The 18,026-nt window shown below is 31.0% G+C and overlaps 1 protein-coding gene across 1 annotated transcript in view; it reads right to left on the reverse strand.

The window, feature by feature from the left end:
- The window catches only part of SLCO1C1 (solute carrier organic anion transporter family member 1C1), a 118,264-nt gene extending 112,854 nt beyond the window's left edge, over positions 1 to 5,410 (reverse strand). The window contains exon 1 of the transcript XR_012470160.1: positions 5,323 to 5,410. The gene's annotated coding sequence lies outside the window, so the exon portion shown is untranslated. The remainder of the gene's footprint in view (positions 1 to 5,322) is intronic.
- Between the last annotated feature and the right edge of the window lie 12,616 nt (positions 5,411 to 18,026).

The following is an 18,026-nucleotide window of genomic DNA, read 5'->3' on the forward strand; positions in this document are numbered from 1 at the left end:
TGGGGTTAAGTGACATGCCCAAATCTCACAGTTAGTAAGTATTAATTGTCTGAGGTCAGATTTTAATTAGCATCTTTCTGACTCCAAGGCAGATGCTCTATCCACTGTTCCACCTAGCTGCTACCTTGCCCCCTCTTTTTATTTTTCTGCATCAGACATAGATATATTGGTTCCTAAAATATGTGGAATGTGCATTTGTGTGTGTGTGTGTATGTGTGTGTGTGTATGTGTGTGTATGTTGTGTGTATGTATCACATAGTAAAAAATGTTCCTGTATTACTATTTGGACATTTTGTTTCTGGTCTTTGCTCTTCCCACAGTAATTTTCGTTCTCAAATATCATGAAATTATCTCTTTGATTCCATGACTGTACCGTCTTTCTGGATGTCAGTTGCCCACAGGAATCTTATTCCCTTAAATTTGAGACAGAATACTGTTTTTGGAAGCACAACAGTTTCAGATGTAGTGCTCTTTTTGAACATCATATCTTTATATACTCTTTTAATAATAAATATTATCACAAAATATTTTTCACTTTCATGGCATTGTTATTCTTTGGAATTCCCTCTCACCATTGAACAATACTTTCCTTTCCCTAACCCATTATTTCATAGATTCTCTTCCTGAGACTACATGCGTTTTTTCCCTTTCATTGTTTGCCAGTGATCTGGTAGGATATATCACACATTCCCCTCTCTCTTCTTTTTCTCATTTCCTTTTTTATATGCTCTCTAATTCTCGTATTTAGTCTCGTAATTATTGATTCATCTCTAGGTGGAGTGTTGTGGTTTAGTCAATATTTTCTCAGAGATCCTTTGACCAACTCTTTGACAATGTTTGAATTATTGATTGACCATCATTTCTATTTAGATATTATTTTTGTCTTTATCATATTATGTTTATTATATTGAAATCTCTAAATGTCTTTTTCTTATGATTTTTTTTTTCTTATTGTCTTTAACCCTATAAAGCATTTTTTCTAATTTTAGGTTTTTTTTTTTTCCATTTCTGGAGGTCATATTTTTTAAATTGTGGTTTACTTATCAGCTTGTATTTACTTTTATTTTGGTGGGGGGTATTGCAAAGCAATGGTATTAAGTGACTTGTCTAAGATCACATAGTAATTATTAAGCTTCTAAGGTTGGATTTGAACTCAGGTCCTCCTGATGCCAGGCCTGGTGCTCTATCCAATACATCATCTAGCTATCCCTTTATTTGCTTAGCTTTCTTTTGCTTCTCTTTTCAGGGTGGTTTACTTGGAGGATAATTTGCTCATTTGTGTATGTATGTTTTTTTTTCCTGTAGAACTCTATCAAGTATTTCACTATGGAATATTTGTCATTTTTATTGATATAATAAAACTATTTATATAATATTCAAATCACTTTCCAAATATTATCTCATTTTATCCTCACAACAACCCAGGTAGGTGTGTGTGCTATAATGATATCATTATATGGATGAAGAAACTGAGCTAAGTGATTGTTACTTACCCATTGTCATCCAGGCAATGAGCAAATGAGGTCAGATTTGAATTCAGGACTTTCTGACCTGACATTTCTACCAAGAGAATCAAACTAAGAGTCCCATAATACATAACCATATATTCTACCTTGCTCATCTTAGTACTTTAGGAAACACTTTTTTTTCCCATTCCTTTTTGTGGTGGTTTAGGATGAGTTTAGAATAATCTATAGTATGAATTTTCTTTCTCTTACATTTAAAGGTGTTTTTCTTGTCATTAAAATTTTTAAACAGCCATTATGTTTCTTGCAGTTTGCAGTATAGAGTTTTTTCTTTTCTTTTCTTTTTTGGAGGCAAGCATTTAGTGCTTTTGATAGTGCTTTTTTCTATATTGAAAACTTCTGAGTAGTTTTCCTGAATTATTTCTTTTTGCTTTCCGGTGGTCAGAGTTTTGTTTTTATTTTTTTTTGGGGGGGGGGGAGCAATTGGATGTTTTTTAAAATGCTCTCTCTCTCTCTCTCTCTCTCTCTCTCTCTCTCTCTCTCTCTCTCTCCATCTCTCTGTCTTTCTGTCTCTGTCTCTCTCTCTCACACACACAGACACACACACAGACACACAGACAGAGACACACACAGACACACACCAACTGATTCTTTGTCCTTGTTTCTTGTCTTTTTTTAGTTTTCTGTGTGCTGCTTTAATAACACACTGCCACCCTAGTTGAAGAACTCTTCCACTTTCTTATGTGCCTTCCTCTTCAGAAGGAGAAAGGCGAATTGGGCAGAGTTGATTTATATGATTTACTGCCACAGAATGGTGGGATGTGGGCAGCGGAAGTATATGATTGTATAAATTACTGCAGCAATGAGGAAATTGCTGGGAAGATCCAGGAATACAAGTCCGTAGGACACTTGGTGCTACCATTCTGGAGTGTGGACAATGAAATTGTAGGGATTATTTAATGAGCATGTTAGAGAAGAGGGATTAATTTTCTTTGGTGCTAATACATTGTACTATTACCTCTTTGTATTTCATGGTATTTTTTCCTATGGATATGGTTATAATTACCTTACATCATTCATAATTTTTAGTTTGGGGAATTTGGAAAGTTCAAGAACATTATGGGAAATGTCTAAGCCTTCAAATTATTTGTCATGACTAAAGAACTATTTGAATTATATCATGAATTCTAAAATTGCTTGATTAGTATTTCTTAATTCATAGAGATCTCAAATCTTCCAGCTGTGTTATTTTATTATATAATTTTGTTAATTGTTCTACCATCTTCTCATATCTGTATCCTCACTGTTTAACAGCTATTGTCCACCCAAATTTTCCAAGTAATCAACTTTCCTGTTCAACATTTTTGGTCTTATTCCATTCATTTTAACTCCATATTTTTAGCTACCAGATCCTCATTTATTTCTTTAAGGTTTTCTGCAGATTTTTCCATCATATGTCTTGACATATTTTTCCATATTAATTAATTTTTATTTATAACATAATATTTATTCATTTTATTGGAATTTTTTCATTACTCATTTTTTTCCAATCAGCATTTTCTCTAGTGGCAGTCAGGAGGTGCAGTACATAGAATACTGGTACTGGAATTTGGAAGAACTGAGTTCAAATCAAGCCTCCCACACTGTCTAGCTGTGGGCAAATCACAATTTCATTTGTTTTAGTGTCTTCAACTGCATAATAGGAATAATAATAGGATCTAACATCTATGGTCATTGTGAGGAGAAATGAGATTATCTCTGTGAAGTGGTTTGTGCAGTGTCTGGCACATTGTGGGTGTTCATATGTTTCCTTTATTATTTTACCTGTGATGATTACTTTATTTTTTCCTTTGTTTTATTATTTTCCCCCTTTCTCAATTCTTTTAACTTTCTTTTTTGAATTTGTTACTGTTTTGAGACAACAAATAGGGGTAGCTTCAATAGCCATGATCATTCACTCTGTCAATTCTTGCTCAGATTCATATATCACTGTTATTTACAGGATAATCTATAAAACTCAAACAAGTATATTAGCTCATGGGGGTTTCAGATGACAAATTATTGTTTTGAAATGACCATAATTAATGCAAATATTTAGAAATATGAATTCAAAGTTTTACGATCCTTACAATTTAACATATAAACAAAACACGGCCCTTTTAGAATTATACTAGTTTATATAATAACACCACGATTGCAACAGTAATAAAAACATAAATTAAAGGGAAATATTGAAATTGCATTAATTTGTATCACTTTTGGAAGGATTGAAATGGAATATATCTAATACATATCCATGAATAATTCAGTTAAGTGACAGACATAAAAGAACTCTAGGCATATTCACTGATGTTGTACTTGAATAAAATGTCATCTAATTCCAAGGAACTTATAATAAAGCAAATTTTTCCTAAGAATGAGATTTATTCTGAAATTTGTATCCTGAATGATGAAAGCTTAATTTTAAGAGGCTTCACCATGTGCTTCCAGATAAAGAAGGCCAGGATTATGTAACCTCAAATTGATGTTAAGGTGAGATATACTTAAGGTCTTGTACATATATGCTCTTCATCTTGAGTCTGGTTCATAACCGAGGTGCCCATTTATTTAAAATATTTTTGCATTTGGCTGAACTTAATAATGGATCCACCATTTGAATAGGAACACTTCAGATTTAAAAACATTTAGTAATATTTGCTTCATACATGACTCAAGAATAAAATACAAGAGAGTTTCTAAGCAACTATTAAAGGTTCTTTAGTTGGAACCACAGATGTGGTATGTAGTATACATGGCTAGGCATGGAGATTAAGTAAATTGACTTAAATATTGCTGTTGTTATTATATTATTGCTGCTATAATAGGTGTTAAAAAGGAATGGATTTTATGGGGGGGGGGGAACAGGGAAAAACAGAACCTGATGCTAAAAATACAAAAGATGAAATAATCTTTTATTTTACAACAGTCTTTGAGACCAAATGCTTTTTTCATCAGTTATTTCCCATAGTGCCAAATAAAAGTTATAGATTTTAACCTTTTCTATAAGATAATTAATATTTCCTTTGATATATATCTACCTGAAATATATTTTATTTCATATTCTTTCTACATAAATACAAAGGTAAAAATAGTCATGGATATTTCACATTTATCTCTAAACTCAGTTATTCAGAATGCTTCATTTTTTTTACTCCAGCTAAGGTCTCCCTTATAAAAAGACAACAGAATTCTTTGGGAATAGCCTAAAAGAGAACATTGGCATAAGCCAAGTGGTATGACATGGAATGTGGTATCTAAAAATGATGAAAGTCTCTTGAATCTCTGTATGATTGTATGTCTATATGTATAAATAACACAATTAGTCCATATGATATATTATTGTTTATATCCATAAATATGCATGCACATACACTCTATCTCTGGTTACAACATTTCTTGTTATATCACCTATGACAGTGTTAATCTACAGGTCACTTAGGATTCTTTTATCTTGCAACATGAGATCCCTGAATTAGATAAAAAAATATGGAAACCTGAGTTCAAGGATGAATATGATTTGGTCATAATATTTATGTATATACCTATATATTTAGTAGATATACATATATATGTGTGTTTAGTAGGAATATAAATTTATGAATTCACACAGCAAGAAACAGAAGCTATTCCCTTCCTATCTTCTTTCCTTTTCATATTTTTCTTCATATGTTCAGCTATCTCCACCAGGGGCACATCTTCTCTCAAAGTCCTACTTTGGTTGAGTGGTAGGCCATTAAGAAGGGAAACATTAAGCCTGAATTCCTGGAACTTCTGGTTAGGAACATTAAGAAAATGAGGCAGAAGAATTAAATCTTACCTTGAATTGGAAATTAAAGCCAGCTGATGCCTCTCAATAATCTGTGGTAGAAGTGGAGTCACAACTCTTCAGAATAAAGTTAGAAAAGAAAATTATACAGACTGTCCTAGGTGGGTAAGTGAGATAAGCTCAGATAGAGCAGATAAGGAGGAAAGAGGGATGAAGGATATGCTTTCCACCTCCCTTAGGCAGTCTGCTCTCCTTTTTCTCTTCTCACGGTCTCTCTCCACTTGAAGCTTGCAGTACCCCAGCCACATTGGCAAAGGCGCTGACGGCATCTCAGCTTCCTGAGAACAGAAACAGTTCAAGCCTTTGAGCCATTTCTTTGCAACTTGCTGTAAGCCTAAGGCTACACGTGATAAAGCTTTCTTTGTGTGTGGTTGATTGTGTGTTTGTGTGTGTGTGTGTGTGTGTGTGTGTGTGTGTGTGTGTGAGAGAGAGAGAGAGAGAGAGAGACAGCGCAGAAGAAGGAGAGGGGGAGAAAGTTCAAATCCCTTTACTTCCCAAGGAATTGATTTTGTCAGACTCTCTGGGAAAAATTACTGAAATCTGATTTTAAACAGGTCTATTATGTTAAAACCCTGTGCGAGACTGTGCCAAAGGACATTCTAACACCTGTAATTTCAACATGCTAGTTCAAATGCATTCTGGTTATGTTCTCCTCATAGTCAGAAAAATTGTTCTCTGAGACAAGTTGAATCACTCATACTCAGAACAGAAGTTTTGAAACTCTGGCACTGAACCTCAGACCTGGTCCAAGAAAGCTGCTTCTACAGAGAAATGAATGACTACGGTTCTAGGAAAATCCCTTTTCTGAGAAAAGGGGTTTAGTGAGTTTTGAATAATGTCCAGGATTGATTGAGTACAACTGCAAGTTGGACGGCTGTGTCATTCAAGTCATGAGTTTTATATACAATGGAAATGTACCTGCTATTATCAGGGATGTGGAGAGGAAAAAATTATTTTTCCAGTATTTTTGTTACAAATGATTTCTTAAAAAGCATGTTCAGTTAATTTATGACATTTAATTTATGACAGATGCAAATTCTCTTCTTATAGCTTCCTATTAAAAATTTACCTAAAAATTCTTCTTTTTAGAATCAAAAGATCACCCTTGTCTTTGAAAGTCTCAGGTTAATAAATTTTAATTGATATGAGAGATTGTTTAACCCAGCTCTCTTGCCTAGTACACACACACACACACACACACACACACACACACACACACACACACACAAAAATTATTTAGAAATGTTTTGCCCTTGATCAACCAATGAATGTGTGGCAAAGCTTAGCTTGGAATTCAATCTTTGAACTGCAAGTCCAGTGCTTTTTCGCTTCTAATACTAATAAAGATAATTACTCCCATAAGATTAATAGGAGTATAATAGATTGGAGAATTGACCTTGCCATAAAAGGAAGACCTGTGCAGGTTCAAGTCTTGTCTTTGACATAAATCTGCTTTGGAAAATGTGAGGGCCATTCCAAGGGAGTACTTGGTTTTTCAAATTCACTCTTGAGGAAATATGAATTGAACTAGACCTCTAGACCCAGTTTAAGATGAACTTCCATGTTTGTCCCTCCTTGAACTTCTCTGCCCTTTGAAAGATTATTAAGTCAAGTATGGTTCATTTCTGAATTTGATTTCCTGGGTATACTTTTGTGCAAAAGGAAACTAAACTGCCGATTCTGACAGAGACTTTTGAGACAGACTTGGATCTAAAATGTCTAAGACAGGTGAAAATTTTAGAGATTTTCATCACAAATTGAGAACTGTCTGGATTATCCTCTATAGAAATGAAAGCTTCTTATTATTAAAACAAATTTTGATGAATTTTTGTATTTAAATTTTCTCCCAGTAAACTTTCTCCTAGCTCTTACCAAAAAGCAGGCCCATATTTATATATAATAAATGATATTTTAAAGAAAAAAAGAAAAAAATCAGTAAAATTGATTATTACTTTTAAAAAAGCCTGAAAACTTCTGTAATATATCACACTCATGAACTTTCCACCATTCCCAAAGAGTAGACGATATTTTCTTATATATTTTATCATAGCCATTCTTTTTATTAGTAATTTTGCAACATTCACTTTTGGTTATTTTAAAACTGCTCTTTTGATTACTTTTATTTATTTATTAATTATTGGTTCTTCCTTCTCTCTGCCACATATCATGCATTTCCAGGTTTTCAATTTTTATCAAAACCATCATTTGTTTTAGCATATTAATATTCTGTTATAATAATATACTATAAGTTGTTTGGTTATTTCTCAATTGGTGGACATCTACTGTGTTTTCAGATGTTTGCTGCCACAAAACATGCTACTATAAATATTTTGTTCTATATGGGGACTTATCAATGAGCACCTTAGAATATAAGTCTAATAGTGCAATAATTGTATAAGAATATATGAATATTTTAACCATTTAATTTCATAATTTCATTGCTTTCCAGAATGATGATTCTCTTTTATGGCTCAATCAATAGTGTGCCAATTTTCCTACATTCCTCCAACATATTTATTTCCATATTTTATAAATTTTGTCAATTTTCTAGCTGTGATGTAAAACTTCAGTGTTGTTTTGATTTGCATTTCTCTTATTTTTGAGTAATTTGGAAGATTCTTTCAAATGCCTTAATGGCTTACAATTCCTTTAAGAACTTTTTTTTATATTCTTTAATTTCTTATCTATTGAGAAATGACTTTTAGTAATATAAATTAACATATATACATATACATATATATGTATATCAATATATAAACACATAAATTATGTGTCCCAAAAGTATTTGTACAGTATTAAGCTATGCAAACTCAAAACAGTACTGTTTATGTGTTAGTTATCTTTACATTTTAGTTATTAAAAATTCAAACCTGAGAAATTTTGATACATTTTCTCCTGTTTGATCATTCTTCTTAGAAACATTAACTTTTTACAGAAGTTTTTCAGTTTCATATAATTATTTATCTAAGTTGTCTTTTGTGATTGTTGCCATCACTTGTTTAACTAAGAATAAATCTCCTATCCAGAGATGTAAACTGCTTCTCTTCTAATCTTTTTCTGGTATGATCTCTAATATTATCCTTTCTCATATCCATTTAGAATGCATTGTGGAATATAGCAGAGGAGGTTGGACTGAGTCTAATTTTGGCTGGACTATATTCTGAGCAAGTTCGTTTTTATAATTTTTCTCCTCAAATCAAATAAAAAACAAAACTCAATTCATTATAATATTTTGCTTATATGGGTCCATTTCTTTCTTTTTTGCTCTCTTTAGACTGTAGGATGAGTACCGATAATTACAATTTAATGACTTTAATTAATAATTGCAATTTGGGGACATAACTAACTTCTTTTTCAGAATGATTGAATCTATCTACACACAGCCCTTCCAACAATAATCATTTTCCTTTTTTTGTCACATTTGCCCATCTGGAAGGTACCACTACTTAATTTCCTCTTATTCTTAATTGTTTACAGGCTATCTTCCAAACTCATCATTTAAATGCAGTTGCTCTTTCCAAAGTTACTAATGATCTAATTGACAAATTTAATGACCCACATACAAAAATCTGTCAAAGTCTGTCAATACTACTTTTACAACATCTCTTGTATATACTTCTGTCTCTCTTATGATACTGTTATCACCTTGGTGCCATCACACCTGGAGTAATAGCTTGCCTAAAGTCTTTCTTCATTCAAGTTTAAATTCAACTCAGCTTTCAAATTCATCTTCTTAAAGTTCAACTTTGACCATACCAACTTCCCCTCCCCAATGTGTCAATAAATTCCATCTGTTCTTGATTACCTACAAGATCAAAATTAAAATATTTATTTGTCTTTTAAAGCCCAAGATAACTTGACCCCTTCCTATTTTTCCCATTTTCTCCTTATCTTACTCTTGCTTTCTCCCACATTCCCCCTTCCATGTACCCTGTCATTCAATAACCTGGCATCCTTACTGTTTCTTGAGCAAAATACTTCATCTCTTGACTTTGTGTCCCAAGTGCTTGGAACAGTTTTGGGGTTATTGTTCATTGAATGGTATTTATTTGCTATTGAATGACTAGTTATAATTTAAATGCTTTGGTTTCATTTGTACAAAAACTTTTTAAAAATTTCACATTATCAAAGCTGTCCAAGATATGACCATTTGGTCATGAACTCATCAAATCAATTGTCTCAAAAATAGATTCTTTCTAAATTTTCTCATTTATGATATGACTTTTTATATATGTGTGCATTTGGAGCTAATTGTGAAAAATGGTTTGAGAACTGGTCTAAACAAAATAGTCATTTATGTCTTAAAAGATAATAAATTATGCATGCTCTTTGAAATGGCACTACTGACCCTTGGTTTATATATCTCAAAAATATAAAAGAAAGAAGAAAAGAATTTATAAGTACCAAAAAATTATGCTAGATTTTTTTGTAATGGCAAAGAAGTAGAAACTAAAGGAATGCCTTTTGATTAGAGAATAGATGAACAGATATGAATGCAATAGAATACTATTATATTGTTAGAAATGAAAAAAACTCTCTGAAAAACCTGAGAAGACTTGTATGAATTAATTTGAAGTGATCAGAATCAGAATAATTTATACATTATTGTCAAAATAAGAAATTATAAAATGCTTACAATATTTGGTGAATAAATACATAATTCTAAAGGATAGATTTTGAAAAAATTTGTTCACTTCATGAAAAACTAGAATATAAGACATGATGAGATCAATATATTATTATCATTATCATTATCATCATTACTAGTAGTAGTATTAGTATTAGTATTATTAGTATTATTATTTGGGCCAATGTGCAAAGGTATTAGTCTTAATGATAATTATATCCCCGAGGGTTTTGAATTTATACAATGAGGTAAGAAAATTGTTGGGAGAACAAAAAGAAAAATAATTTTCTAAATATATTTCTGCAGACACTCTTCTGAATTTCTTAATTGATGTTTTCACTAATTTCCTTTTATTAGTTGAAGATGTTGGCTGTATCAAATACTATGTTTGCTTTTTCCTGTATGTTGTGCACCTAATATAGTCCACTGATCACCTTTCCTATTAAAAAAAAACATTTTATGAATCATTGACATACAAAATAGTTTGTGATCTGAATAATATAGGCTTCATCAAATATTTTCATTAATTCTCTTTTGAATCTTGGACTTCCAAATGAATTATATTGTTGTGACTAGCTCTCTAAAGTAATATTTTAGTAGTTTAATTGGTATGGCACTGAATAAGTAAGTTACTTTAGAAAGGTTTTTAGTTTTATTTCATTAGCATGGCACAACCATGGGTAATTAACAAATCGGCACTTGTTTATATCCATAGTCATTTCTATAATAAGTGTTTTCTAACTTTATTCATCTAGGTTTTGTGTGTCTTAATAAATGTCCTCATAAATATTTTACACATCTGGAAATTATTTAGAATTGAATTGTTCTTTCTACTTCCTTCTGCTAGATTTCATTGGCAATGGACATAGAAAGGATAATAATTTGTATGGGTTTATTTTCTGAATTTTTTGCTTAAATGTTGCTTTTTAGTTGACTCTGTATAGGATCCCTATGTTGTTTATAATATTTTCTTCAAAATGTGTTAATTGTTGCCACTTCTTTAATTTATTTTTTCTTGTTTTATTATTTTAACTATGATTTCAAACATTATATCAAATTATAATGATGATAATGAACATACTTGCCTTATTCTTGCTCTTTTTTGAAATACCTCCACTTTATCTCCATTACATATAATTCTGGTTCATGATTTTTAGAGAAATATTATTTGACATTTTAGGAAAATTATATTTATCCCTATAATTTTTTAAAGAATTTAAAAATATTGATGGAAGTAATATTTTGTCAAGAGATACTTCTATATGCAGTGATATAATAGTATGATTTGGATGATTTACATTATTATTGTTGTCTCTAATGTTTACAATTGTCCTGATATTCTAAAAAGCCTTTAATTCTAGTAGAAATCCTAGTTGGCCACTGCTTTAAAATTATTTTGCTAATGTTAGTCTAGTCTCATTGATAGTTTCATTTAAAATTTTTGTAACAATATTCATTATAGATCTTGGATAAAGTTTCATTATCTCTCCTGATATAGGTTATATAGACTATACTTATATTTAAGAATGAACTTCTATAATTTATTCTTTTCTGATTTGTGTAAGAAATTTCTTTAGTATTTAATTATTTTTTGAACATTTGAGAGAATGTGTTAGTAAATTAAATGATTCTGAATATTTTTCTTTGAGATTTCATTTGTGTCTAGTTTAGCATCTTTTTTCATGATCAAATAGTTTAAAGACTACTTATTCTGTTTAGCTATTTTTAAATTTGGAAGTAGAAATGCATTATTTTTTAAGAAAAGATTTTTTTAGCATATAATTGGGTGAAATAATTTTTAAAATTTTTTCTGTTTGGGGAATTTAAAAAATTTTTATTAACCAAGTATTTATATCCCAATTTGAAATTCTTTTTTAAAGGTTTGTTCATCTATTTTTAAGGAAAAATAGAATTTGTGGCAAACAATATCCTTTGAATCTTTGTAAATAATTTATAATTTTTTTGCATGTTTCTCTAATATTTTTATATTATTGATATTTTATATTTTTGCTCATTTTCTAGACTTTATCCACCCCCCCTTCCCAAATTAGAATTTTCTGTCAGTATAAGAGTTTATATACTTGAATGAAATATAGGCTCTTCATTGATCCTATTCTGAATAAATAGGGATCTAGGCAATTAGTGTTCTATTTTTCAAGGATCAAAGGAGAATATTAGAAGGTAGAAGTCTGAATCAGGGCTGTCTAAAAAGTGTTCCAATTGTTATCCTTTAAGGAAAAAGTCCACAGGTTCCTGAGCCTTAATCTGGCATTAGAATGACATAGTTGCAGGATCTAGACTCCCTTGGCTAAACTTTAGTCTGACTCCTATTTCCCTAAGCCATACAGCTCCTCCAAGTTTCTCCAGTTTAGTCTTTATCGCCAAAGGAAAATTTCTGAGAAATAAACTCCAAGATCGATCTTTTCTGTCTGAACCTTTTGCCTACTGCCCCAATATGTATAAATAGTTGTTTCTTTGCAAGGACTGGGGGGAAGAAAATGCACTTCAGTTTTTCTTTTGGATTGCTTGATTATTTCTCTGCCTGGTACTTTTTTTTCATCCTTCCGCAAGTACTTGTAAGAGAGCTGAGCTATTTTGTTTCTGCCTACTCTTGAAGGAATCCATGGAATATTAATTCAATTCTCTTTTTCAATTTCTTTCTTATTCTTTTAGCCCTCTTGAACACTTAACCCTTTCAGATCCCATATGTCTAGATTTGTGAATAATCTACAAAGTGGAAACTAAAGGCCCTTAGTGACCCCTGACACAACTTCAAATGGCAGGTGATTAATCACATCATGGGAAGATGAGCCATATTTTACTCATTTCCCTGTATCCAAAACTAGCTTACCTAATTATAATCTATCTCCTACATACTCCTTTCATATTTTTATAAACTTTCAACCTTCCTCCATTCTGAGCCAGGAGTCAACTCCTTAATGCAGTTATCAGCTCTTCTTCTAATCAATATAAACACCAGGGAAAAGTAACATATTTACTTTACCAAAAAATATCTGAGAATCATTGGTTTAGGTCAGTCTCCTCTGGACCTTGACCAGTGTGAGTTCTTTTTTTTTAATCAAATAACCTTTTTCTTGCTCTAGATGTAGCAGAGAATTCTCTAGCCTTTTCTTGTAAACCATGAATAAGTGCTCCTTTTTTAAATTTGTTTTTTCTTACTTGTTTTTGCTTATCAAATAGTTTGCCTATGTCTGGATTCTTTTGGAGTAATTTGACAATATTTCTTTTTATTGAAAAATCTAGGGGGGGGCTAGGTGGTGCAGTGGATAAAGCACTGGCCCTGGAATCAGGAGTACCTGGGTCCAAATCCGGTCTCAGACACTTAATAATTACCTAGCTGTGTGGCCTTGGGAAAGCCACTTAACACCATTTGCCTTGCAAAAACGTAAAAAAATTCTCTTTTGGTGAAATTAAGGTTATTCACTGGCAATGTAAGGAAAAGTTTTAGAAAGGAAAGGAGAAAGAACTGGAGAGAAAAGAGAAAGGCACAAGAAGAGATCATCTAATTTGTCTCATATTATGGAAGACAGAAGATTTAGTGGAGTTTTCCATCTTTAATATAGGCTTCAATTCAATAGTATAAGTTTATAAGTATATTGGTCAGCAACTTTCTGCAGTGTATGTTTATAAAAATATTCAAGAACCATGTAATTTGGAACTTCAATGAATCATGGAAAATTTAGCTATCACTACATTGTGGGCAACCAGAATGCCCATGATGATAAAACATAAAAAGAATAAGTACAGTAATCATGATATCATAGAATTATATTTATGTTACACATCTGTCTTCACATTGCAACACTCAAAGTTTTAATTTGTGATAAATAATTTTAATAAACTTGGATACATATTTATTATACATATTACCAAGAGGCACTTCCAGGAATTCTGGCAAAAGAGTACCTTCTGATGAGTGTTTAGATTATAAAGTCACAAAAATAAATCATGTTTATCTAAAAGAATTCTCTGTACAACTATTCTACTTTGTACAAAGCAACTAAGTCACTTAACTATATGTGAATGTGCAAATATATTGACTATGATGACAAGTATTAAGTATTAGATACAGGTGAAAGGAAAACATCTATTTCACTTGTAAAAATCCCTACAATTTCTTTTTGGAAAGTTCCTATAGTTAGAGAAATTTGACTACAAGAATATAAATTAACAAAACAACAGTATCTTAAAAATTTGTGCCTTTTGAATTGTCACTCTGATGAACAGGTGTATGAAAATGTTACCTTTTGAGAACTCCAAAAGAATCCACATCACATCCTTTCAAATAGAACTCTCTAATAAAGCTTCCCAAGTTTCATTCTTAAAATGAATTCATTGACAACTTTCAGTGACAGACTGATAGTTTTCACTGACAGATTGCTACCATGAGGGTAGTAAAATGGTTAGAAATACCTGAAAACAGGAAAACATCTTTAATAAAAAAATAGAAAAAATCCACAACAAACAATTCTGACTGCATATTTCTGCTGTTTCTTACTTATTTTGATGTTATTGCTATAAGAATCAAGAGAAAAATATCATAGGATTATAAATTTAGAAGTAGAGGGGACCCTAGAAGTCATTTAGTGCATCCTCAAATTTTAAAGATAAAAAAACCCCAACATTCAGAGAGGTTAAATGAGTTGGCCTCATTTGCACAGTTAATTGCATTACTGGGATGTGAATTCAGGTTCTCTGACTACAAATCCAGTTCCCTTTTCACCTTGGCATACTATCAAAGGTCAATCTACTTCTGATCACTTCTATGAAATAGGAAATATCTACATAGGCAGCAAAATTATTTTTATTTTTAGTGTTTCAAAAATACATTTTTTAAAAAAATTCAAATATATTACTTTGTGAAAATCTTTAAAAATGCTGCCAATCATCAGTGAGAAAAAGGATCACAAAAGCAAAAAAATATATAACACCCATGCAAATATTTTAGACTGATTATAAAACAGCTTTAAATTTTGGTAATGACCAAATATATGCTGAAATCAAACTATTACGTATGATTGATTATATAAATATAAACCATATATACATTATATATACATGTGTGATTATACATATGCTATAAATGCTTTCCCCCACTTTAAATATAACATTTTAGTAATGGATTCCTTTATTCTTAAAATGAAATTCCTACAATACAATGTGATCTTACAAAAAGAACTTAGGATTTTAATAAAAGGAAAGTGATAATTATATCATCAAACATATTATATACATACCATTAAGCATTTTCTTATGTTTTTACAATAAAGTGACAGGTGGAATGTTAACAGATGAGAAACAAAACTATTGTTAATAGCAAAGAAATCCTGATTTTTAATAATTTCCTAGCATCAGTTCATCCAAGATGTAATGGCTAATTCACATTGAATATTTTGTGACGATTCACTATAGTAAGGGAAGACAATGTTGAAATATGGAACTTTTAAACCCATTTGATTTAGAGTAGCATAAGGTCTAAGTTTAATAGAAAAATAATTTGCCCTTAGTCTTTCTTCCAAATTCCTTATAATTTCGCTACCAATTCATTGCTTTATGACTTACAACCTTTCTTGCTTTCACATATCTGAAAATATTTTCTTGCTCATTTACAAGACCCTCCTTAATTTTGTAATAAGTAATTTTTGTTTTATACTTTTTTTTTACCAAATTTGTATCTGAAATCAAAAACCATATTCAAAATGTGACCTCTTCCTTCTTAAAAGAGACTCTTCTTGTTTCAAGTGAAATAATCAAATTCAATTCTAAAAATATCTCATTGACTACAAAGAATACAGAATTGATGTTAATGTTATCTTATAAATGTGATGCAGAATTTCAATACATACTATTATCATTTGATAGTACATTTTACATATGAATTAAAACTGAAGAAAAACCACATACTACACATACTCAAAAATTGATTGATCAACTGTTAAAATAAGACAATATTAATAATTATTAAAAAAGTAAATAGAACTGTGAGGATCTGAAAACATTTATTACAATTAAATTGGCAAAATATTTTATAATGAAGTCTTGGTTCTTATGAAGATGATTTTTTTTCAGAGAGTGCTTTTTCCTTAGACTATCTAACAGAAGACAAGCATAGTACTTAATACTTTTTGTTTTGTTCAAGTTCTGATCTTGGGACAAAGACAATCTCTTTATCCATCTCAAATATTCCATAGATCTTTTCTCCATTTTTGTCCATAAATAGGTATGATAATGTCAAAAGGTACTCAACACTTTATTTTATTTTTGTCTTCTTAGTTTTCTTTCTTTCTTTCTTTCTTTCTTTCTTTCTTTCTTTCTTTCTTTCTTTCTTTCTTTCTTTTTGTTTCTTTCTTTCTTTCTCTTTCTTTCTCTCTCTCTTTCTTTCTTTCTTTCTTTCTTTCTTTCTTTCTTTCTTTCTTTCTTTCTTTCTTTCTTTCTTTCTTTCTTTCTTGATACAGGAACTAAGTGTACCAAACAATTTGAATAGCAGTCATTGTTGAGGTTTTTTTAATTTCTACTGAGAAAATGTAGCTAATTTAGCATGAAGTTAGTTCAAGAAAGAAAATTACAAATTAAAAGTGGTGTAGTGAAAGGAATGCTATTTCTGTGCTGATTTCCTGGTTCTTTGATTTGAGAAAGCCATTTAATCTCTCTAGGTCCTTGTTTTTCTTTGTGTAAAATAAGTGGGTTGCACTATGGCCTCTTCCAGCACTAACATTTTGTGATTTTCTGAAAATAGTGCCAGTGCTGCTCCTGTGTACTAGTAATGTATTTTAATTCAATTCCAGACTTAGGGGAATCTGAGAAAGTGCACAATATAACCTACTATTTTTCTCTGTAAAACCACATAGAAACTCTTGACATGAAAAAAAAAAAGATTGTACCATTAAATGGTTGAATTTTCTTTAAGATATCTAGGAAGAGGAAACCCATTATTACCTACAGTAAGACCTTTGGGTAACTATAATTTTCAGCAAGTCTTTCTTTCATGAAGTCTAAACTTGCCTCTTTAAAACTTCTTATTTCTACCAGTTTTATTCTTTGGGGTCTAGCCAAAAAAAAAAATCCATTTCCTCTTGTGTATTAGAGCCCTTCATGATAATAGCAACATTACCTCTTCACTTCAGCAAGCCTTCTCTTCTGCTTATATTTCCTTTATAATCTTTTGACTTTTCACTATTTTTGTTTGTTCTCTTTAGAATGCTTTTAATTTTTCTTCCTGAATTGGAACTTCCTTGGAACTAAACATAATCTTCCATATGTAATTTGACCAGGGTAATGTGTGTGTATATAAAGCTTAACCTTCCCAGCCCTGGCTACTTAGATTCTCAGTGAGAATATTATTACACTATTACTTTGTTTCAGTGAACTAAAACATTGAGTACTTTCTCAGATGCACTGCTTTCTTGTCATAATTTACCCATCTGTGAAATTCACTCTCTAAGATGAATTGTAAGTAATATGTTATTGCAATATTAATGATTACTCTGTTCTTAATACATATAATTGTCTATCCCAAATATCTTAATTTTTTCACAAGAATAGGAAGAATTTTTTTCTAATATTAAGAATAAATATCTAACCTATTTTCATCATCTATAAATCTAGTAAACATTTCGAAAAAATGGAAATGAGATTAATATGGTATGATCTCTTTTTGAAGAAGCCATGCTGACTGAATCTTTGCAATTTCCTTCCTTTTAGAGATATTCACTAATCATTCCTTTAAAAATACACCTAGAAATTTGTCAAACTTTTTGTTGTTGAGTTTAGTTTGTAGAATACTCTTTTTCCTCTTCTTGAAAAATAGAATAACATTCATTTATCAGTATGGGGCTCTTCTCCCATTTTCCATGTTTCCAATTATTGGCTATGGCTCAGCAATTACAATCCACCAGTTTGTTTGCCCGTTTGTTTTTTCAGTACTTGGAGAAGAAGTTTGTCCAGGTCTATTGACATGAACTTATTTGAAAAGGAACCTAGTTTATAATAGATTTATTTAAAAAGTTAGGTAAAAGAAACCAATTTCGTTTCAGAGTACTGTCAGTGC

This window comes from Macrotis lagotis, chromosome 7, assembly GCF_037893015.1.
Source record: "Macrotis lagotis isolate mMagLag1 chromosome 7, bilby.v1.9.chrom.fasta, whole genome shotgun sequence".
Taxonomy (NCBI): Eukaryota; Metazoa; Chordata; class Mammalia; order Peramelemorphia; family Peramelidae; genus Macrotis; species Macrotis lagotis.